This window comes from Cololabis saira, chromosome 9 (genome assembly GCF_033807715.1).
Source record: "Cololabis saira isolate AMF1-May2022 chromosome 9, fColSai1.1, whole genome shotgun sequence".
Taxonomy (NCBI): domain Eukaryota; kingdom Metazoa; phylum Chordata; class Actinopteri; order Beloniformes; family Belonidae; genus Cololabis; species Cololabis saira.
In genome coordinates this window covers 29,229,829-29,254,985 of record NC_084595.1, presented here as the reverse complement: position 1 = coordinate 29,254,985, position 25,157 = coordinate 29,229,829, and the positions used below count along the sequence as shown (strand labels likewise).

The window sequence follows — 25,157 nt, the reverse complement described above, 5'->3', positions numbered from 1 at the left end:
AATGGGATATATTATGACACAGGTGAACTGCCCTTAGGACAATTTTTTTTAAATAAAATACTGGCATTTAAACTGCTGTCAAGTATTTCAAAACTAGGCTGCAATATTTTTTAAAAGCACAAAAAACTTCTTCATGTTCAATATTTCCCTTAAATTTCATGCAAAATCAGAGGGAAAAAACAACAGCCAATACTACTGTAACTATAATATGAAACTGCCCTGATTTTATTACTAATAAATAGTTTTTTTGTGTGGTTTCAAACTGGGAAAGCAACTCTGGAGCATGAATAGCTATGCACCGGACCATGACTGCATAGATGATAACAAAGCAGTCGTAGCTCACTCAAGAGTGAAAGTATATCCATTTTCATTGACCGAGAGTCTTGCCATCACGTGGCTCTGACCTGGGAGTCAATTAGTCATAAGTTGCCTTCTCTCACTGAGCTTCCACGGCCAGAGAGGAGACAGGGCATGATGAAGGTCTGCACTGTTCCCGCAATATCAGGAATCTCATATGGCATTATCATTCCTGCAGCTGGGATGCCAAATACTGCTGCCACGTGTTCCTCATTCTTGAGAGGTTTGGTTTATGGGGCTATTTTGCACAGGAAGGCATTCATTACAAAGCAGAGGGTGTCAGAAGCCTTGCAGCAATTCTCCATTAACAACCACTTGACAAGAAAGTAGAGACTCACAAAAAGACTTCCTACCACCCTGGAAATGTTCACAAATCACACCTAATTAAACATAAAAGCCTAGTCCATGAAATCACAGCAGAGGAAGGCTTTTTAAGATTGAGATGGAATAGATTTTATCAAACATTTTATGCAAGGACAACCTTATGTCAATCATGTCTCTGAATTCTTTAAACAAGCAGTTTGTGAAGTGGAGGAGGGAGTTTTGCTCTGTCCTCACTAGATCACATCAGAATGTAGAAGTGGTTTACTATTTTATAAATATGCTGGTGTTTTTCTACGAGCCCAGACGCAAAGAAAAAACAAACTAACAAAAAAAAACATAAAGCTTATTTCCACCATACTGAACTGGATCAATAAGCGCATAGAAAAAAGAAAACAGCCACAAACACTGGGGCTTTAATTCAGAGTACCACAATGCCGATGAAAGCACAGAGGGTACCTAGAGAGGAAAGCTGAGAGAATCGGACATCATGCCCACAGAGTTATCAGTATAGTAATGCCCAGACCTCAAAAACACCTCCGTCTACAGCAACATTTCTAATATTGTTGGTTTTGAGCAGGTTCGGCTTTCCTGCCACAATGAGACAGATTTAACCCCGGCTGTGCCCGTTTCCTTTCAGTGTGCTCTCACAAGGTTCTCTTGGTTCTCTGGGAACAATACTATTGGGCGGTGGCCCTTATTTAAAAGATTAATCAGAGGCTGTCTTGGCAAAGATGCAATCAGTGAGGTCTCTGTGACAGCAGAAAACTTTTGAAAACAAGACCAGGAGGAGAAACCATTGTCACGGTTACCAACTGGCTGCCGCAGCTCAATTGAGGTAGCTGTGACTTTCCAGCCCAGCCGTCAATCACGGCAGCAAGCATCAATGGGGTAAATTTAAATGATAAAACGATAAGTCACGAGCAGGCGATTTTGCTGTCAACAGGACAGGGGCTGTCTGAAAGTGACTGTGTGTGCAGGGATTTCACTGCAGGCATATGGAATTTGGTTTTGCATTAGTTGCAGGCGTCGTCCCTTAATCATGACAGAATGTGTAATCACCAAATGTCTCCCTCTCAATCCCTGTTACAATTGGCATTGCAGCCCTGCCATGAGAGATGGGGGAACAAAATGGAAAGCTGACTAAAAGACAAGCTTTAAGTGACACTTAATTTGAGATACCCAGCCATTCTCTCAGCTCCAGTAAACAGGATCCATCAAACTTCGCCCACAGCCTGTATGACTCTGCAGCTGTCTGTGGGGAGAGCCACAGTATGCCTAAGAGGCCCTCGGTTATCAAGAGGACTGATGAAGAAATCAAGTACTTAAATAGTTTCCTAAAAAAAAAAAAGCAATGCAGAGGTCTAGGAAGGATTATAACATTTTCAGAGAGCATATTTTTATGTCATTCATGTTTACTCTAAACATTTCCTCCATTAAAGAGAAAGCCATCAGGAGAGCATGATAACAGAGCGCCCAGGGATCTCTGACAACTTCCAAGGCTCTGCTCTCAGCCGGGGCACCTCTGCTGCATGTCATTTCCCTCTATGTCCCTTCACATTTTCTGTCTAGCATGCTCTACTGTCATAAAATGAATGTTAAAAAATGCCCCCGTAAAATCTTTTTTATAAAATGAATGACAGAAGTTAACGACAGGCACAGAGAAGATGACAACTGAGCACATGAGCGAGCTGCCAAGGAAGGGAGAGAAAAACACTAAACAGCTGCTTCCCCCCCTCCCCTCTTCCCTTTGCTCTTTCCCAGGAGAGAGTCCCATGCGATCTCCCTGATCCTGGTTTGTGGCTGACAGAGGGGGCCGCAGCTCTGCTCATCTCCCCGCTCACATGGCTCTGTGCCCCCCGCCGCCCGTCTCACCATCGCTACGCTGCCAGGAGGAGAAGGATGGCAGGGAGGGGGAGCGAGAGAGAGGGGGGGGCTACATCAAGGCAAGACTCTCCCAGTGGGTTCTCGTCAGTTCCAGGCCATTGCACCTTGCTCGCTGGGATTTTGTTCACACATACACACATGTGCGCACATAGAAGCACATCCACGCAGAGGTAGATGACTATTAATGGATACGATAATGAGTTGTGGGGGGTTTTTTGTTGTTGTGTTTTTTTTGGTTACACAGTCAACTGTTTTTTTTTTTTTGTAAGAACTGTTGCGACAACATAAAAAGCAGTCTGATGCCTAGTGGTGCTTACTGGCATAGGAGCAAATTAAGTTCAAGGAGCCGATCATAATCAAAAGCCAGCGATATGGTTGAAGTGGTCATTGGTAATGTGTTACCAAAAGGCCTGACATACTTCCACGGTCTTTGGGGACGAGCAGAGAACGGCAGGCTGCCCTCACGCATTCAGTCTCTACAGATGTTGCCTTGGAGAGCGACTGACTGGCTGGCTGCCGTGACAGCTGGACAGCTGTTCCTATAGACGCAGCCACAGAAGCATGCCACGGAAATGGGGGAGGGAGGGGGGGCGAGGTATGCTTATTTTATCCGTATGAAGTTCCCAGGACGTGCAAAGCTGTCAGTTTTACCAATGGTGCATGAGCCTGGATAAGGAAAGATAGCGCTAAAGAGGATATGGGGAGAGAGCACAGATGGGCAAATATCAGACATCACTGATGTTCTTTAAAGAAAGTCCAATAATGAAACAGATTTTTTTCCAAATTGGGATTGTAACTTGTCTATCCAAATGCACCAACTGGTGAACACAAGTTAAAACATTTAATTTGATCCAGAAGGCCTGTTTGAGCAGCCACGACTTTTTATCACAAACAAGTAAAAATTTTATATGAACTTCACAGGGATTTTTAAATTAATCTTTTTACTTAATAAAAAAAAAAAGGGAAAGGGGAAAAAATCTACTTTCAAAAGCAGATAGCATAATTGGCTGAGCATTAAAATGACTGGAGTTTGTGCCAACATCTGTGGCTGCTGGGGATGAAAAGCATTTTAAATTGGGTTCACGGTCAGATATTTTACCTTTATTCAGCCTCTCTTACTATACCTAAAATATTATAAAAACCTGTGAGAGAATAGGCCAAATTAGGGTTGAGACGGAAGCGTCCTCGCTAAAAACTAAGACTGAAAAGACAGAACAGAAGAAAAAAAAAAAGAGCTTAAAAGTTGGAAACACTCAGCGATATTAAATGTTGTCACCTGCTGAACAAACACACTGCAAATCACAAGTTAAACAGCCTGGATTGAAGCCAGTCACTTATGCCAAAACTCACATTTGTCCCTAAGCAAGCTCGGCTATTCATTATGCCACAAAAGGTCAGCAATTTCTTCAACTCTATAAAAATGTTAATAAACCTAAGAGCTCACACGAAACAGCCCCTTGCAGGGCTGCGGTCACGCATCAAAAAACATCAACATATGACTGGGAGTGTTTGTTTGTGTCTCTTTTCGATTATCATGTTGCCCCTGCAGCATTACAGAGGTCAAAAGTTGTACAGCTGCAGTTATCTGGCAGGAAATATAGCTTTGGCCTCGTAGTAATCCTGGTCCACCAACAGAGCAGATAAACACTTGCTGACACACACACACACACGCACGCACACACACACACGACAATTCTCCGTTCAGCAAAAGTAAGGGGTTAATAAGCATCACCACAGAGATTCAATCCTCCACCCTCATGCCACTCTCCTAAATAAAATGAGAAGCCGCATTATAATTATTTATGAAATCTTTTAGAGGGAAAAAAAAGTGATTACTGTGGATGCAAGTGTGGAAGTGGGTGGGGGGTGGGTCATTGCTAAGCAACCAGTCATTATCCTCCAGAGTGGAGCGAGGTGACCGGCCATCCGTCTAAAAACCAGCGACTCGCCTGGCTCCCGTGCTCCCCGCCCCCCCTGCCATATCCCCCCCCTCCCTCCATCCCTCCCTCACCCATTCTCCCTCCCTCTTCCTCACTCCCTCTGCCGTCTCCCCATCCGAATACAAACAGAGATAAAGAACGCTGCAATCGCTCTTGACACACAAATAGGTTAACACAATAAAGCCGGCTTTGCCTGGCTCACTCGAGGGAGGAAAGCAATTCCAGCAGCAGGCAGGAGGTAATAAAACAGGGGTTGGAGTGTGTGTGCGTGTGTGAGAGAGAGAGAGAGTCCATACATGTCCTCATGTCAACGTTCCTGTGTTTTTATATGTGAGTGGAAGCAGGCACAGAGAAGCTCTTTGGCCTCAAGGCCTAATATCCCATGGATTTTGTACCCTATCCTGACACAAAGAATAACACCGGAGAAAAGGATGGAAATTCCAGAGTGCTCCTCTATTTAGATGAAAGAAGTGGTGGTTTTATATTAACAATAAAGCTGACCTGCACTATTTCCATACATACACATAAATATTTCCCTATGGGTCATATTCATCCTCTATTGTAAATGGTCTCCAGCTTGGCTAAAACTCAACATGTAAATTGAATGAGTTTTATCTGTGCAAGCCTCAGCTTACTTTCGTTGATGCAGCTGCCAGGGTTGACAATAAATGATAAAAATCTCCAGAGTTTTATTAAATCGTGTTGCATTCACGCTGAATTCCGGAAAATTGTGAGGTGGCTTCTGCAATTACAGCCCAGACCAGACAACATTGTTTTCTCCAGTCAGTGGAAATTTCATTACCTTACAGCTACCGCCTTAGAATTGGGTAATAGCCTTTTTGTTACAGACACAAACTGTCTGTGGGAGGTGTGACACCTCATAAGTGTTATCCATTTGCAACAGAATGCATTGAGCAAGTCGCAGTCCGGATGCTGGTCAGCATGATGTGTCCCATTATTCTGTGATATGGAGAAAGTGAAAGAACAAAACAGTGGTCAATAGCTAATTCCTGAAATGATTGCGGTATAATCAAAAGCATTGAACCTTGATGCATCCATGCAGCTGACGCGTATTTCCTGAGGCTATGCATGCCCCCTTCTCGCACATGTCAATAATTACAGAGATGGCTGGCACATTTGCCTGTCGAGACTGAGAAGAAGCCCCACTTAACGCTCCTGGAAGAGTTCCACATCACGTTTAAGTTACGCAGGACAGCCATTTATACGTGTCAATCCTTTCCTCTGTTTTTACCACCTCTTCATTCAGCCAAGTATTGAAACAGCAGAGATGTAAAGTAGTGGCAATTGTTAACCGGGAATAAATTACCAAATCATGAAGAAAAAAAAAACATCTTATCTGCCTGATGTATTTCCTGCTTCTGCAGAAAGCTATGAAGCCCAAGGGAGAGCAGTCAAGCAAAATGCAGGGAGATAGAGATTAGCATGATGTGCAGTTCCTTGTTCCATTAAAGTTTGATCTTCTTCAATAGCCGAGGAGAATCAGATATCTTCCATTCAAGATTAAAGTACACCAGCATGGAGGGGGAGATTAATCAGAGGCCTGCATGAGATAAAAAACAGCCTTGCTTCTGGCGTGGAAAACAGTGGCAATAAAGAGTTCAGCTGATAATGTGAAACATGGTGAGGCACAATAGCAAATCAAACAGCATGTGCGGGCCTCCAAAACAAATCAAGGCGCAGACTAGACCAAAAAGCAGCGGCTGGAGAGGTACAGCAGAGCCTGATCTGATAGCAACCAAGGCCTTCATTTTATTACTGGTTAAGGTTGAAGAGGGCACGCCGAGGATTTTCCCATGTTGCTCTCTGTCGCCAGGCTCTCATTCCCTGTCCTCTTCTCCTTGAGATCAATGGCGCTGGGGTGATTTCACAGCAGCTTGCATTGTCACCCAGAACAAATCAATGTGACCATGAGGAAGGCAAGAGCGGCTTTGTTTTTAAGGAGAGCAAATTCGCTGTTGGAGAGCTTGTCAGATTTACTTTATTCTCCTTCTTCCCCCAAGAACTCTTTGGAAGGGGCATGCCTCCATTCACTTTTCTGCCTGAGTTATGGAGCAAGCTATAAACTGCACAGCACTCAGCCTCTCCATACCAGTGTACTCATTAACCACATATAAACTGCACAGTTCCTGTTGACTATATTTCAAAAGCACAAGAGCGTTTTTAGTCAAGTAAAATGGACCAGCTGCCCCTAACCTTTCCAAATGAAAGACTATACATTAACCTCGAGGCCTGGTGAGACGTGACTTCCATTCAGCCTGACAGGGGGTGAGGGGGGAGGAGAAGGAGGAGGTCAGAGGGACGCTGCTGTCTGTCATGCGCTAACTGGCTGCAGATAACCCTGATGAAGAGCTGCCAAGGTCTCATGAGCAGAGCAGTGGTCAGGTAATCCTTTGACTATGGTCAATATAACAGGAAACCATCGGTGGAGTCATGGGCAGAGAGCCACATACACGCCTACACAAATACGGTATATCAACCTTCAGAAACTCTGCAGGACAGCAAGAATGCAATCACATGCCTGCAGTGCATTTTGGTGTCGATATACTGCAAATGAAATAAAAAAGACACCTATGAATTTCAAAGATAAAGAGTCCTTACTTAAAAGGAAGAATCTTGTACTGTATTCAAAACCGCTACCAATTTTTTAGAACAAATCAGTCAAATTAAGGAAGATATCTGTACACTCTATGAGATACAGGCTTAATAAAAACTGTATTGAGGTGTAACAGGTAATGTTGACTGTGATTTCATTCAGTTTCACAGTCAGGATTATAAATCAATTGTTTTTTTTTGTTGGTTTGTTTTTTTTCCATTCAGACTACAATTAATATGGTTGATAAAATCTTTAAACACAGAAATCAGTGTCCGGTCAGGTGCCTTTAAGGGTTATTCTGTGGTTTCCCTTTCACTTCAAAGACATGCACTTTCATCAGCAGCTACACAACACAGCTACAACATCAAGCGTAAAGTGTATCACACCTGCAATAACTAACTCCTAAAGCACAACTAGAACAATTCTTCGTAATCCTGCCTGTCACATCTCATCAGCACCATCATCTCAGCTAGAAACAGAGCATCTATTTCACCTGTGTTCATTCTCATTGACTGGCTGATGGTTGTGTTTGCTTCCCTACAATCATTTGCATGTAATGCTTTTGTTTCATGTTCCTCTTTTCATGCTGTTACCACATCCTGAGCACTGATGTGCAAGACTCTATATCAAATCATGTAAAATTGCAAACCACAAGAAAGGGCGCGTCTCTTTTGTTTGGCTGCACATGAAAAGGAATTAAAACAAGGGCTGTTGTAGACTTTTCGAGATATAAAACACTTTGATCACGTAGCTAATGAGCTGCTGTTGACACGGCTTTGACAGAAAAGCTTCTTTTTCTTTTAAGTGTCCGATATTTCCTGCTAAGAAGCTTTGTGCTTCTTTTTTTTGACAACAAATATAAGAAATCATATATTTTTTTTGACAAGAAAAGAAAATGATCATTTTCATCTAAAGTTAATAAATGATCTTAGGGAATATGTGTATAATAAATTAGTCTTAATAATATGATTTAATGTAACTGAATTAAATATGTATATACTTCGGTAATAAAGAAAATGCCAGTTTGGACAAAACTGTCTCCCACCTGCACACACAAGCATGCCTGCTCAAACATATACCCACACATACACACACATCTGTATCTACTTTTTAGTTATCTTAAGTGCCAAAATGAGTTTTTCAGCCTCTGGGAAAGTGTTGAGACAATCAAACCATGCAGGGATTAAAAAAGATTAATACACAGCACAGGAAATTAAACTTCAGTGACTTTAACGATATTCATGAGCGCAGCTCGCTTATTCACTTCAGGCAGGCACTTTAATAAGCAAAGAATACAGTAAGGAACCCAAATGCCATCAATCAATCAAAGTGATATGCAATTTGAGTTACAAATTGATGAAATGCCAGGCTACTCTTAGCGTATCACTTTTGGTAATGTGCTGCAAAAATATTGCCAACTTAATGAGCACAGCAGGTTTGAGTTTACTTCAGTAATTCAAATGCTCTTAATTTCATTAGCAAGTAAAGAAAAGTAGAAGAAAATGGTGAGTGCTTTGACTTTAGATGTTGAAAAAAAGGTTTTCTTATCTATAAAGCACTTTATCTTATTGTTGAATGGCAGTGGACTGCCGTGGGACACTCGACGGTCCAGTGTTGCAAAGAAGGGGAGATCTGTCAGCAAGCTACAAAACATAAAGGAAAAACGAAGAGAGAAAACAATATCTACAACCTCCAGAAGGTGATTCAGTGACCTAGATATTAAAGCTTTTTTTCTGCCATTTCTTTCTCCCTTGCCTTGTCCAACCATCATGTTGAGTTAAGGCAAGCATTATGCTGGGAAGACTATTTGTTTAGGTGAGGAGCAGCCACAGAGCTAATATGAGCACAATTTGCTCAGCAGGTCATAGGCGCAGAGTGGAAGAAGTAAATGAGGCAGTTCTGCCCCCTCGGGTGTAGCTCTTGCCTCATACATCACTGGATGTTTTATTCAATACAGCCAGGAAGGCTCTATGGCAGGTGCCCTGACTGTGGGGGCGCATGCCCTGCTGTTGGGGCCCATATTACATTCAGCAAGCTGCCTATCTGCAGGGTTGCTAGACAGAGAATTACTGAATCCTGCGAGGAAGATCGTTTTTTTTTGAAGACCATTGTATTCTAATGATAAAACATACTGCATGCACCGTTTCCCCTAGCACTGCCAGCATACTGTGAAGCTCCTCTCCACGCAATGTGAGCAATGGAGCTAAATATTACAAAACGACCTCAGCAACCCGAGAGGCTCAAAGTTCAGAGGAGTCGAAACGGGCTAAACTTTAAACCAGCTCGCATTCATATTAAAGATGAATATCAGATATGTTCATGATCACCAAACCCTGCTGGCTCCATTAAAGGTTTCAGGGGGGGATTGAGGTGTGGGGGGAGCATGAATTCCCAGGACAATGACAAATTGTCTGCAGACCTCAGCACAGAGCATCATGTCGCCGAGCATAAAGTGAAAAGTTTTACAGTTTTACGCACACATCTCCGTGATTTTTACGAGTTCCTCGATAAAAGCCTGTCACACTATACAGACACACTATAAAATAGATTGTACATCATTAACACTCCGGGGGTAGAGAGAGGGGAGAAAAAGCACTAATTCCAGTAGACAGTACAGTCACCCTCCCCACACTCAGTGACGCCCGAGGGCGCACCAATGAGACAGTCGCACCTCTTGCTCTGAGCCGCAGCCCCTCCGGGCCCGCACACCCCTGTGCTGCCTGCGGTGCATTTGCCCTCCACAACACTCTTAATTGCTACCCATACTTGAAAAGTCCAATACTACACATCAAAGCAGTTCCTAAAGCCATTTCGGCAGAAGCTCTCTAACAAGTCGTTTTTTTTTTTTACAGCACTTCATTTGTTGGGGGTCACGCATGGAAACAAAGACTTTACATCTGAGGCATCCTTGTATGTCTGGCTCAGCATCCATGGAAAATGTAGTATTTGCAAACATTTATCATTTTACTTGCGTCCCTTTAGTTGCCATCCCAAAGGTTTCAGCGAGGCATTCACAGAAACTATATTCACGGTAACAAAAACAGACCCAAAACATTCAAAATCAGCAAGACGCGAAGAAAGAAACAATATATACATATATTTACCATAAATTGTTCCTTGGTGCAGACTAGAACTCCATGCAGATTGTAGCATTCACTGAGCAATCTGCCTCAGTCTTCTGTCGGCCAAATTAAAAGGAATTCATTCTGTTTCCCCCAAAAATCCAGCTGCTGCTGCTCGGTCGATGTTGATCAACTTTATCCTCGTACAAAAATATACAGGTTACCCTGCAAATTAGATCCAACAATCTAATTCTAAGTTAATAAGCTTTTGCTGTTTCGACTGCCAGATAAATGTTTGTGTTGCGGGCGAGAGCGCAGGTCGGCGATTTCAGAGACGTCCTCAGAAAGATTGCGCACAAGTGCGCTCCGGGTTTTCAGCGTTTTAGCCTCCGAAACAAAGTAAGTGGTCCCGGTTGATCGTTTCGCTTGTAGATATATCTCCAAGAGATGAATACATACAAAAACTCAGATTCAAACACTCAGCGTCTGAGCGTTACGCAGTATTCCAAAATCCCCCGCTGTTACGCACGGGTCCGCCTGCTCACTCCAGACGACCCCGTGTGAAATGTACCATGCAATTGTTAATATATAGAAAGCCTAACACATTTAGGCAATAATGTGTGAAGGTACCCTGAAAGAATTCAAAGTAGCTGCCTGGAATATCCTAAACTGAATGCGATGCGACGTAAAATCCCTGTGAACAGGCTCTTGCTCCGTCTGTCACTTTCTCCGTGCACGGTGTCGGCAGCTTCTCCGAGATGTGTTGCTCTCCCGTTTCAGACTTAAATTTCCAGGCGAGGTTGACTGGTGTACCCCGATAGCAAAAAGCTCAGAGAGTCTCTCTTTGGTATAAAACCACACAAAAAAAGAAATAATAGCGTATGAATAGAGCGCTATCTGCTTGGGGCAGCTCCGGGACGCGATCCTGCCCTTGTGCCGAGCTGCCGCGACTGACAATAACCCGGAACGCTGCAGCCTGTCGGCCCCGTCAGACCGCCCACCGACCAATGGCTGCGCTGCGGGAATACAAACATTCCCACGGGTTGGCCAATCGTCGGTAATTGAGGGGCTGTTACCATAGAGACGCTCGGCGTCTAAGCGTCTGAAACCACGTTGTTTATTCGCAGAAGAAGAAAAGATGTTTGATATAAATTGCTGCGACAGGATGCAGATTGAGATCTTTAATCACTCTTTCAGTGGCGTCAATTCAGTGGAAGCTAAGGTATGGCAAGGTTACGAGTCACAGAACTGAACTAGAGTATCAATCAACACGTCCAGCAAATACTCATCACAGAAGTCTATGGAGCTTATCTGTGTGGTCAAGAAAATTGGAACTTTTTCAAATGCAGTCTCGCTCACTGCAAAAACTCAAAATCTTACCAGGAATATTTGTCTTATTTCTAGTTAAAATGTCTCATTTTTAGTCAAAAAATCTTATTACACTAAAAACAAGAGTCATTACCAGAAAAATAACTTGTTATTTGACCATTTTCACCGGTTTCAAGTAAATTTTCACTTGAAATAAGTAGAAAAATCTGCCAGTGTGACAAGATTTATCTATTAGAAAATCTTGTTCCACTGGCAGATTTTTCCACTTATTTTAAGTGAAAATCTACTTGAAACAGGTGAAAATGGTTGTTTTGGAGTCTTGTCTGAAATGTAATGATTTTTTTTTTTATTAAAAATTTGACATTTTAACTAGAAATAAGACAAATATTCTTGTTAAGATTTTGAGTTTTTGCAGTGTATAATAACTAGTGAAATCGATCATGTTGTTCTGAGTTGCATTTGTAGTTATTCTATATGTATTAAGTAATAGAATAATCAATACAAATAGACACAGAGTAATTCCATAAATGTATTTAAAAAACAAACATTTACATTTTCCCTTGAAGCCAAGGTGTGGCAGCTGCCATACCTTGGCATACCCAATTGACGCCCCTGCACTCTTTCAACCATCACCAGCGTTTTAAGCCCCTTTTTTTCAGCATCCCGCTTGAAGGATGCTAAAAAGGTTAAAGGCACCATCCTGTGACGGGACGCACAGGGCTAAAGCCTGAATTATGGTTCCGCGTTAAATCGACGCAGAGCCTACGCCGTAGGTTACGCCGTAGCCTCTGCGTTGGTGTAACGCGGAACCATAAATCAGTCTTGAAACCTGCAGGCGACTGGGAAAATGCCTCCCAGCAATACTTTGAGCCAGACACTGATTAACTTTCAGCTGTAGAAATATTGCTTTGTAGCCGCTCTGGAGGGTGAAATAAAGTATTATTATCCAAGCTGAATGAAATTGAGCATGATATGTGTGCTAAATGAATCTACTGTTTAATGAACTGAGGAAAATGCTATTCATTATTTGAAAGACCTTAAGGATAACTTTTCCATAATAAGCTCTGTATTAAGGTTAGAATATGAAAAGTCTATTGAGTGATCATCAAGGACAAAGGCAAAACTTGTAACGTAAGATGCTTCAGTTTTTCTATAAAGAAGGATAAGATACAAAGATACACTCCTACAAAAACACTAAGACTGTATATTTATGTGCACACATAAGCATTGGACTTCATTTACTGACAGCCTTCAAACTACTTAGATACATTTTAAAAGTGTCATTAAAAAAACATGTTAGCTTAGTGGTTGTCTATCATTGCAGAATTCCTTCACTGACTCTATCAGCTTACATGACTCACAGGAAACTTTCCAAAACACATATTTTTTGCAAAATGCCATAACAACAGAAAGGATGTGGGTAGTTTTCTTTGACTGAGGCCCTCAGTATTTTTCCCCTTCTTGGTGACTGTGTCCAGTGCACACAGACCCTGGGACACACAAAGGCAGTACAAGCAATCACACATCATGGACTCTCATAATAAGCTGACGCTGGGAAGTGGGTGATGCAGCACTCAGCTTATGCCAGTGCTGATAAGAGCCTGAAAGTATTACCTCGGTCTGGCAGCCCGCTCCAGGAAATCCATCCTGAGCCAGGTCATCAATTCTGCCCTATCTGATTGCTCACCAATCCCTGGCAGCTCCATGTCGCTGTCCTGGCTTCTGCCTTTGAAAATTTCTCTATGACTTGCACTTTCATGCTAGTTCTTTTTCAGAAAAACAGGCACATACTGTATGCTCACATAAAGTCTTTTATGAGACCTTACAACTCTGTGAAAAATAATACAAGCAGGGAACATATGCCCGTAGAGTGGCTAAATTACCAGAATAACGGAGTGCCTGACTTAGTCGATCCCTTAAATGTATTAGCATCAGTTTCCCCTCCATCCATACTGATGCAGAGTTCACTCATATCATTCATATCACCTGCACTGTGCGGCAGCATAGTCAATCGAACCGATGAACAACTAATTGAAAAATACTCAACCTGAGCTGTGGTGTGCTCCAATGAGGCAAGCAGGCTGGCAAATAAGACGTTTGATTAGTTGATAAGCACATGACTCAACAAACATTCAAGGCATGTTTATGGTGGTTTGATTAGAGCACGCCCGATATGCAGAAGATTGAACACAAATACAATGTGAAAACACTCAGCTGTTCCAATCCCCAAGGCAGAAAGAGGGCACACAAAAACAATGAATTATTTATAGGGGAGACTAGTGAAATATCACAGTGGATAATTTTCTGTGGGCTATATTAAATGTAGTTTTCAAAATAATATGTCTGGGTCTGTGCATTTCCCAGAAATCATTCCCTCTGACAGGATCTGGAGCCTGAAGATCAGATATGAATATTATATTTAGATATGTCCCCACCAAGAAATCTATGAGCGTTTCACTAAAAACACAAAAGCAAGGGCTATTTAAATGCTAATTGTGGCTTCGTCTTTCTTTCTAAATATAATCAAAGAATATTTGCTTTGTCTTTCTTTTTGGTATTGGCTCTGGCTCAAAATTAAAGACATTACAATTAAGCAAAGCCTTTTGCATGCCTCATCGGAAAGAGGGCTCACAATACCAATAAATTCAGGTTAAGCCTCTGCAAAAATCACTGCTGCATCTCTCAGAATGGAGCATCTCATAAATAACGCTCTTGCAGGCACCATCCAGCGCGAACATTAGTGCCTGTCTCAGAGCTGAAAGCCTTACGCTGTTACAATTTGTTCCTGAAAGTGAACTCAGTTTAATTGAGCAAAGTTCAAGATTCCACAAACAGTAAAGCAACAGAGGAAAAGAAAAAATCGATGGCAACAGAGGCATGGAAAAAAGAGATAGCATTGATTTATCTGCCATTGATTCATGAGGATCGCTGCATTGTGCCCTGTGGGTGAAATGCATGCTGTCTGCCAACTGATGGGGATGAATCTGAAAAGGTGTCAAGTGGTTAGAGGACACGGAGGTGGAGGATGAGATCAGGGAAGGGGTGGGGGGCTGGCAGGGGTGGTGAAGGGGGGGCAGAGAAGGGTGGCAGGGAATAGAGTGGAGTGTGCACAAGGGCATGAAGTGTCAAGCAGAAGAGAGTGGAAGAAGAAAGGCTTGATGAGAAGGAGTAATGTTGCAAAGATGACAACATCACTATGCAGGGTTGAATCTCTTTGGTGTCTGACAGAGGCAAAACAAAACCAACACAAAGGAATGTATGGGCAAAAGGCCTGAAGGTGAAACCACCACCTGCGAAAATCCAGACTGGAGACACCTTTTGCAATAAGACAGTATAATGGAGTATTTTAACATTTCTAAACCATAGATATAACAGTGCAACAGCAGGTTATGTTCAGGCTTTTTCAATGTGAAGTTAAAGGTTATTACAAATAATACTGTATAAGATTTTGTTAAACACATGTCTTGTGACTGCAAGACAAGCATCCTTTGCACAATCATCACAGTGTTTGGTAAGTAAATGACTCTTAAGACTTTGCACCGACAACCATATGTTGTTGAGAGGCGGCGAGGCCAGTATGGACTGAAGGCAGAAACCAGGGCAGCCACACAGGCCCAGATGGAAAAGTGTTACTCTTGAACTTTGGTATCTTTACAACATCCCTAACCCTCCTCTGAAGCTGTTTGCAATTTCACATCTGTGAGGAGAACTATGTGGTTGCTATTGCAATTCCTTCCCTGTGTGGCAACTTTCAAATGTTTTTATTTTTTTTATGTGGCATGCCAGAAAAAAAAAACAGACACACTTTTTCTTGCTGTAATGAAAGCTGATGTATTTCTCATTTTGTTTCATTTAACTCCATCAAGCTGTTTTGTATCAGTGTTTTCTGCTCAAGATGTGGTAAAAATGTAGCTCACTTGACAGGAAGTTTGTAACGTGTTTATGCTTAAACAGGACAAGGTGTTCCTGAGCAGTTTTGGTTGAGAGACTCTTTGAAGTGCTTTGTGAGATTATTTTCTCATGCAAGGTGCAATGTAGGTAAAGCTGACACGACGATCGTAATTTGTTTATATACGAGAGGGCTGTTTTCTTCAACGCTGTTTGGTTCAAACCTGGAAAGCATCTTGGTTTCCTGTGCGTGACCACTTCAGATCTCTTCACGGCACCTCTATTGTCACCTCCCGAGCCTCAGCGTACACATAGGAAGAAGCTTGCAGACAAGCTTAGTTAATGTTCTCTAGTGCAACTCTGTTTTTGAAATGAATGTGACTTTCTGTAGCACTTGCTGCTGGTACTCGCGGGTCATAGTTGATACAAAAGAGAAACTAGAAAATCAATTGTTCTTACAGCATGAGGGTGTGATAAAGGAAAGGGAGAGAAGTTTGTAATAATATTAATATGTGTATTTTTTATTTGTAAAACAGATATGAAATGAAGTGTTCATTTTACGTTGCCATATCACTGCCTGTCTTCATAAAACAGACCTGGAGCTTTATTGCAGGGAGGACATGCACAGTCACACCTGGGCTTGTTAAATCTTCCAGCAGCTCTTTTGCCTTCGAAAAACTGAAGACAGGAAAGAAAAAGCAAATGCCCCAACCGTTTGAATTTGCGACCCCCAACTAGTGAGTGGAAAAGCTTTGAAGAAAATGTTCTTGCATGTAACTGTCACTATCACCTAGTGAGAAAATAAAACCATTTGAACAACTTTCATCTTGTTTCCCACTACCTTTGTGCTAGCTGTAGCTCCTTGCAGATTGTAAAAGCACCACACATTTATTAATATTCTTTATTCATGAAGTGCTCTATATATGAAAAAAATATGAATTTTTAATATCAAGACAAATTTTATCATAGAATAGCAAATGTCAGCCTCCTACAAAATCTGAAGTTCAAAGTATTCACATTTTAACTGATACTGCTGTCTATCCAGATGTCTTTATGAAGAATATTGTCACAAAAATATGCCTAACACTGGATCTTTTTGCAGTTTACTTTCTCCATGCAGTTTACATGAACACAACCATTCCTCTAGTTATTTGTGAGCTTTACATCTTGTATCTCCTCTCTCTTTCCCACAATTCAATGTCATGTCAGAAATGGGGTCTGCCACTCCTTCTGAAACAGAGGCAAAACACTTTCGCACATCGGCATGCATGGAAAACATGATTCCAAGATTCACAGCCGATGGCCAGTTTACTAAATGTTATTGTTCTCTTCACTGTACAACAACTGCAAAATATATTTTTTTACATGGCAATTAAATTGCAATTAAAATGACAGTGTGTCCAAAGACAGCACTGAATCTCATTGTTTGGGGTTTTTGTTTCATGTTTTTGTGTTATCTTGTCTTTCCCTGGATTACCTGCTTTGGACTCTAGTGCCTGTTTTATTTTGAAAGTCCATTTCTTGGTTTCTTAAATTCCAGATTGACTTCCTTCGTCAGCCTCAATCCTGATTGTTTGCACCTGGGTCTTGTCAACCATGCCTTTATATTGCCTTCCCACCTGTGGGCCCCCACACATCATGTCAACATAATACATGTGGGAAATGAAGGATTGCTATGTGCAAAACAAGAGCTGTTTGTTTGAAAATGATCAGAGGGAGGAAACTGTCAGTACAAGCAGAGTGTGCAAGGATTTGTTGAAAACACAAATGAGAAGAAAAGACAAAGTTCAAGGATAAAGGAATGGATAATAGTGTGCAGATAATCGGGATTGTCAGATTTACAAAGATAGTTGCAGGTGAGAATGAAAATCTTTTGTAATGAAAAGTAGCCTATATGCCCCATCATGCCACCTTTCATTGCTTTACAGATTCCTCATTTGGGGGTTCCCTTCCTCATGGTAGCCTCACCTGATGCCTTGTGCTCCCGTGGACTGCAGCTTAAATAGGGAATCCTCACTTGGCTCCTAATATTTGGGTTTTTGAAAACTACTGTCGTCAGTGGCTCTACCACATGTTGGCAGCGTTGTGTTGCGCCGTAACTTTTGTCAGTAACTAATACTCTAATCATTACTCTTTAAATAATGTAACTTGGTTACCGTTACCCTATGGTGCGTTTGTCCATTACTGGCTCCGTTCCTTTACCGTCAGCCGGGAAATGACCACCTGTGGAGAAGTGATAACGAGCAGGGGAGGAGGAGTTTGTCACTTAAATGGAGAGGAAAGCATTTGTAGGTGGACAGATGGGCCGTTTTTCGAAATTGCATACATGCTACATACTGCATCAGTATGTACTGTATACTGCATACTAAATGAACAATTCAGTACGCCGCTCCAGCAGACCGTTCACACAGCAGTATGCAGCCAAGTATCCCAGAATGCATTTCGCACCAAAACAACAGCGGAAGCTGAGAGCTAAAAGCAAGCTAAAAGCTGTTTTAATTTCCGCTGTAGTGCTGTTAATATGCCACTTTATTAAGTTTTAATATTTTTTCAGGCGTAAAAGTAACCGTTAAGATCCCCAACCTGGGCTCATTTTATCCAAATAACGCCTGTTAAGAAATTTGCTGGGATGTTTTCGGGGATGAGAAGACCCGCCGGCTCGGGAGCAGCAGCAGCTCACGGCCGGAGTACAGACATGATCGCCGGGTCAACCTGCGCCGTCGTCCCGGGGAGAAAGTGATCCAATGAACTGACCTGCAGCTCTGTGGAGAATTACCGATGGCTGAAATAAATCATTTAGGAAGATAAATGTATATATATATATATATATATATGTATATATATATGTATACATTTATCTATAATCTATATAATATAATATATATATACATATATATATTATAGATTATTAGATTATTGATATCAGAGCCCCAGAAGCAGCGCTGCTGCTCTGTCTGTACATCAGAGCCGTCACAATTTTAATAAATGTATTAAAATGAACATATCAGTTTATTGAATTTCATTTTATTGTATTATTAACAAAGTTCTTCTCCTCGCTGTCGAGCTGCTCCCTCTCCATCTTCTCCTCCCTGTCCATACGCTCTCTCTCCATCTCCATCAAATTCAGCTCCCGGACAAATTCTCCGTCAAAACACAGCAATGAAAAGTAGTTATTTCATGAAAATACAACGAACTCCCGATATATAACGTTGTCATAACACTTAAAGCAGCACAACGTAACTTTCAGCTTTTCTGAGTTTGGCGGCATCTTTTGGACAAAAGCGGTATTGTTTTACCAGAAAGAACACTACGTTTCCCATGAGCACCAGCGCGTACTGCCGGAAAACTCCTGTCCCCTCGCTGCATTTGTTTTGATGAGAGGAGACTGGATGCTTTTCTGTTTCACCAAGTGAACAGACGGAACGCAAAAAAAAAGATGTTAAACTGCTGGAAAGGAACTGGAATTTACCGGGATACCTTAAACAAGGAAGCCAGGGAGCAGTATATGGAGAAAATAATGATTATTAACGGTCTGGATCCATATGAAATCTCTACTGAAGAGCCATATGTTTCAATACATTTGTATAATACAACATACAGTACATGTTTTGTATCCCTCTTAGGCTACTTCTCTTTTCTTTTTTTTTTTGACCGCTGTATTATGCTGAAGAGGCTCCTCGTGAGATTATTTTTTTCCTCTGCAGCTACAAATAAGAGTTAATATTTTTTCCTCAACAAACTAGTTTTATCTGAAGATTGGGGTTAATTGCACCGCAGAGAGCTGGCCAGCAACTGCGTTTAGCTGGAGAAGTGGGGAATAAAACCCGTGTTTTGATCCGACGCCCGTCTGTGTGAGTGTTTGTGGTTTAAGGCTGTTTATGGTTCTGCGTTAAATCGACGCAGAGCCTACGGCGTAGGCGGCGACACGCACCGTACGTTGCGCGTCGCCACGTACCCTACGCCGTAGGTGTGCGTCGATTTAACGCAGAACCATAATTCAGGCTTTACTGTGTGTTTGGTCGTTACAGCCGCGATCCAAAGCGAGCCGACGACTCTTTCACTCTTTTACTCCGTTATATCAGATACTTGGCCTGCGTGGTTCTGCCTCCGAGCAGGAAACCGTTGAAAAGTTAAACCATTAGGATCTTTTCCCCACGTCTGTTATGTGTGGAGCTGCTGCTGCAGCCACAACGCAGCAACGGGTTACCAGCTTCTGCGGAGCTCTGCGCTCCAAGCCCCGCCCATTTTCGTCTCGACTGCGAATCGGGAAGGAGGGGGAAGTGACGTATGTGCCGTAAAGCAGTCAAAGCCGTAAAATTTGTAGTTTTTTAGTGTGGCAGGGTTCCTACCATGCTCCTCAAAGTTACATAGTGCCAGTGAAGGTGATACAGACCCCCCCAGATCATGACAGAGGTGTCATTAAACCTGTTGGAAGTTGATGTACCATCACAATGACTCTGGAAATATGATATTAAGGTGGAAAAGTTACGTAGTGTCGCTTTAAATCACTTTTATTTACCTAGCAAGCACGCTAAGATAACTAACAAAAACCTAACATACTATTAAAAACCTAACTTACTCAAATCCTTTTTGGGCAGCATTTCGCCGCCCACTGAAGAGTCTTCGTTGGCGGATCACCAGATTATCAGCGCCTCAGTGCCCTGCTCTGTCCCTAATAACAAAAAATAGATTTTAAGTTATATGTTGTTTTCTTCTTGACAGCTCTCTATCATTAACGGTAACGTTACTTTGGCTGACTTAACGTTACGTTATCGCTTTGTATTAACGTTATTAGGACAAATATGCCAAGTTCTACATTCATTACAAATAGGCAACGTAGCTTTGTCACAATTTTTAATCATTATCCTTACACTAAATTGAATTAAAAAAGTTATATATTAACGTTACTTACATTTATATTCCTCCTTCACCCTCTCCACGGTGCAACTAGTCATCAGCCATCACAAAATTGTGCTGTCTGATCGCCGCTGTTTTGTATTGCACTTGTGTCTTCTCAATAAAGCTTGTAAAAAAAAAAAAAGAAAATGCGCTGTCCGGTCAAGGGCGCATTGCATTCTGGGATATAGTAGGCGAGGTAGATTGGTCTGATGCATGCTGCGGATTTTTTCCAAATCAGTATGACATCCGGGTATTTTTCACATACTGCAGATTTTGCTTCTGTTCACATACAGCATTCTACATACTGTACTACATTTTGGCAAAATCAGTACGTACTAGTAGTACAGTATGCAATTAAAACAAAGGAAGCATGGATCTTTCAGAGCAAAGTTGCCCATAAAAATAATAAAAAAAACCATAATAATAAAGTGATAATTTTGCAAGCATTTGTTTCAGGCTGTAGTCTGTAAAGTGCAACAGTCAATTGGAGATCTAACAAATACGGACAATCCAGTTGAAATGAGTTGGATCTGGACAAAACTTTGGTGCAGCAGCTGAACAGAATCATATCAGAAAACTAGACTTTTATGTGAGTTGTTCACATATAATGATCAAATACCAACACTTGGCTGTTGACCACCTGCTGATTTGCTACTGAACTGTAGAGCTCTGTGACTGAAAAATTGGGCCTAAAAAGGGAACTTTTAGATAGAATTTCAGCTTTTCATGTACGGTAGTTTTTTACCCTCCATCTGCAATGTCTCATGTAAGCAAACACAATGACTTTGAGACCCCTTGATTGCAAAACAATGAGTTGTGTAATGTGAACACCCATGCCACATCTGAAAATCGTGAAACCTGAAGATGGCTTACTTATGGTAGGTTTAACCTTGATTTATGCTTCTGCACCGAATCACCGGTGTTGCAATGCAGAGCCTTTCTGTGGCCTCAAGTGGACTTCCAAAATATTCTATGTGTCGATGCCATACAGACAGCAAGGGTTGTTATTGGTCCACTGTAGTGTGTCATTTCTGATACTTCACTCTTGAAATTAGTAATTATTTGCATCAAGTTGATAGAGAAGCATAAATCAGGCTTTAGACTGCTGAGTTACTAGCAATGGTCACATGTCTTTACTCATGTATTTATGTATGTATTTATGCTGTCAATGACTTTTGGTTGACTTTTTGGTTATAGTTTGGTTATATTTTCCCTTTTCTTTCAATTCTTTTCCTTCTTGGCATGTACTCCAGTCCCCCAGCTGGTCAACGTAGAGGGCTTCTTTTCCTGTACCTGGTTCAGCTTAGGGTTTCTTCTTATTAGTTATGGAAAAATAGAATGTTATGTGATTGAGAGTCTTTATGTAGGTACTTGAGATGACAACCATATAACTTACTATAACTTTGTGTAAGGATAGCTGGATGTGAAAATCTGTCATTTAGTGAACAGTTCAGATTTAAAGGGTACTGTGGCATCACAGCCCCACATTAGAATAGAATTATCCAGCATGTCCATTGTTTGCTCTAACCAGCTTCACTTCATTTGCTGTGCCTTGGAAGTGGATAGTCCCATTTTTAACCAAAACACGTTTCATTAGCAGCTCAGAAAACTGGTCACTTTTGAAAAAAGTGAAGAAAAGAAGTCTTCTTTACATTCAATATAAAGTTTTGTTTTCCTCTGTCACCCACCACCCAGCACAGGATGAGGAGCTGACTTGAAGTTAAGATCTGATGCCATTGGTTTTCCTTATCTCAGGTTCTTTTGATAACTTGACATATGAATTAAATTACAATGAGGTGAACTGAATAGAATTGGGTTATGCATTGAATATCTGGATTTAATTGTGTTATTTTTGGATTAAATGATGTATCTAACTGGACTTGTATTGAGTTGCTTGCTTTCTCAGTAATTGTTGTAATTGAATAGAATTTAAACTCAGATTGGCATGCATTCACTATGAATGCAGGCCTATAGCTGAATGTAAATTGTAGTGTAAAGGCATTTTGGACAATCAACAAGCTTAGAGAAACATGCACTCATTTTTATATTTTTCATTTATGTTATATGTTGCTCCATCACACATAAATAAAAAATACCGTGCACCATTGCTCTACCTCTGTCAAAGATTTTTGAGTGACGCTGTGTGTAAAATCTATGAAAAAAGGATCAAAGTTTGTATGACTGTTAAATAAGAATTTTGAGAGAATAAAAACATGATTATCAGGAGTCAGTCATTCCATTAATGGATAAAGCACATCAGAAAATTCATGGGTTTTGGTGTGCTCTGTTGGTACTTACTGCAGTTTAAATTCCTTGTAATACATTTTGGAGTGCTGTGGACTGTTCATTTCAAGTTGTGAGGTATCTGGTTTAAGACTTTCCACGTCACTCCATCTTTTTCAGTCAGGCTCCAGTAGACAGAGGGACCATCATCTTCTGCTTTGCACAGTGCTCAGCTCTGCCCAATTTTGCACCTCCGTTTGCAAGTGATAGAGCACTATCAGTTCTGACAGCTCCCCAGAGCCACTGGGATTTGAGAGCTCCCTCTTTTCACCCACCCTGCAACCCCAAAACACACACACATAGCCTATGCACCCACACACTCCAATCCTCCACTGTCTATTAAAAAGGAAAGTGTTGGAAATGAATAGCTGAACAAAAGCTGTCAGAGTAATGAAAGACACAGAGAAGTAAAGATATCTTTAGAGAAAATAAGGACAATGAGATATTTAGTCCCCAGTTCCATTATTGGCTTGTGTTTAATTTGAAATGAGCAGCTAATCACATTAGAAGTAACCTGTCTGCAACTCCCAGCCACTGCTTTCTCCTGGAGGCAATCACCACAACAAAACTGCCTTGTTGGTCCAATTACTTAACTATAGAAATCATCCTTGATGCAACTGCATGGGAAGCTTCGATAATCACAATGTTTTTACAGCAGAAAAGTTTTAGCTCTAGGAATAATGACATTTCAGCAATGATAATGATGATGATCATAGCAATAATGATAATTATGTTCATGATGATGTTATAGTTCAAGTTTGTATGATCTATTTTTATTACCAAAATATTAAATGATGTTCATAAACTTCAGATAAAAAAAAATCATTGTCATGTTTTTGGTGCGTTAATATTTACATCATGTTATATACACTCACTGACCACTTTATTAGGTATACCTGTCCAACTGCTCGTTAACGCATATTTCTAATCAGTCAATCAAATGACAGCAACTCAATGCATTTAGGCATGTAGAAATGGTCAAGACGATCTACTGCAGTTCAAACCGAGCATCAGAATGGGGAAGAAAGGTTATTTAAGTGACTTTGAATGTGGTTGTTGGTGCCAGACGGGCTGATCTGAGTATTTCAGAAACTGCTGATCTACTGGGATGTTCATGCACAACCCTCTCTATGTTTACAGAGAATGGTCCGAAAAAGAGAAAATATCCAGTGAGCAGCAGTTCTGTGGGCACAAATGCCTTGTTGATGCCAGAGGTCAGAGGAGAAAGGCCAGACTGGTTGGAGCTGATAGAAAGGCAACCGTAAACTCAAATAACCACTCATTACAACCAAGGTATGCAGAAGAGCATCTCTGGACGCACAACACATCAAACATTGAGGCGGATGGGCTACAGCAACCAAGACCACACCGGGTGCCACCCCTGTCAGCTAAGAACAGGAAACTTAGGCTAAATTTCGCACAGGCTCACCAAAATTGGACAAAAAAAGAAAAAAAGAAAAACGTTCTGATAAGTCTCGATTTCTGCTGCGACATTCGGATGGTAGGGTCAGAATTTGGCATAAAAAACATGAAAGCATGGATCCATCCTGCCTTGTATCAATGGTTCAGGCTAGTGGCGGTGGTGTAATGGTGGGCCCATTAGTACCAACTGAGCATCGTGTCAACACCACAGCCTACTTGAGTATTGTTGCTGACCATGTCCATCCCTTTATTACCACAGTGTACCAATCTTCTAATGGCTACTTCCAGCAGGATAACGCGCCATGTCGTAAAGAGCGAATCATCTCAGACTGGTTTCTTGAACATGACAATGGTTCACTGTACTCAAATGGTCTCCACAGTCACCAGATCTCAATCCAATAGAGCACCTTTGGGATGTGGTGGAACGGGAGATTCGTATCATGGTGTGCAGCCAACAAATCTGCAGTGATGCTATTATGTCAATATAGACCAAACTCTCTGTGGAATGTTTCCCGTGCCTTTTTGAATCTATGCCACAAGGATTAACACAGTTCTGAAGGCAAAAGGGGGTCCAACCCGTTACTAGCAAAGTGTATCACATGGCATCATATGATTGACCAAGTGGGTCTGCAAGGCTGCAAGAACCCCTTGATCTCTTTTGGGGTAACGTATTGCATCATTTCCTGTTTGCAGTCTGTTGCCGCTTGCACGGTGTTGTGGGTTCTGATTAGCTCCAAACTTTTTTTATCTAAACTTTGATTGGTTTCTGATAAAATAATACTATATCTGGTAAACTTTTGTCTTTAATTTAACACTTGCACATTTTCTATTCTGTAACTTTCATTGTCACCAATCCCCGGTACATTTTCTGTCTGTTTGTTAGCCTCTTAGCATGCCCTCCTCTTCTCCCACCATTTCTCCCTCTTACTGCTCAGTGTGTGAAATGTTTAGCTATTCCTCTGCCTCCTTTAGCGAAGATCGTAAGTGTCTGAAGTGTAGTTTATTCATAGGATTAGAGGCGAGACTCAGTGAGTTAGAGGTCCGGTTCCGCCAACTAGACCCGTGATTCCCAACCCCCGGTCCTCGGACCGGTACCGGTCCGTAGAGCCGTTACTACCGGGCCGTGGAATGGCTTGTGTTCCGATCATAATTAGG

The 25,157-nt window shown here is 41.5% G+C and overlaps 1 protein-coding gene across 1 annotated transcript in view; it reads right to left on the bottom strand.

The window, feature by feature from the left end:
• Positions 1-11,120, bottom strand: part of fam222aa (family with sequence similarity 222 member Aa) — a 45,521-nt gene extending 34,401 nt beyond the window's left edge. Inside the window, exon 1 of the mRNA XM_061729120.1 lies at positions 10,224-11,120. The gene's annotated coding sequence lies outside the window, so the exon portion shown is untranslated. The remainder of the gene's footprint in view (positions 1-10,223) is intronic.
• Positions 11,121-25,157: the final 14,037 nt, after the last annotated feature.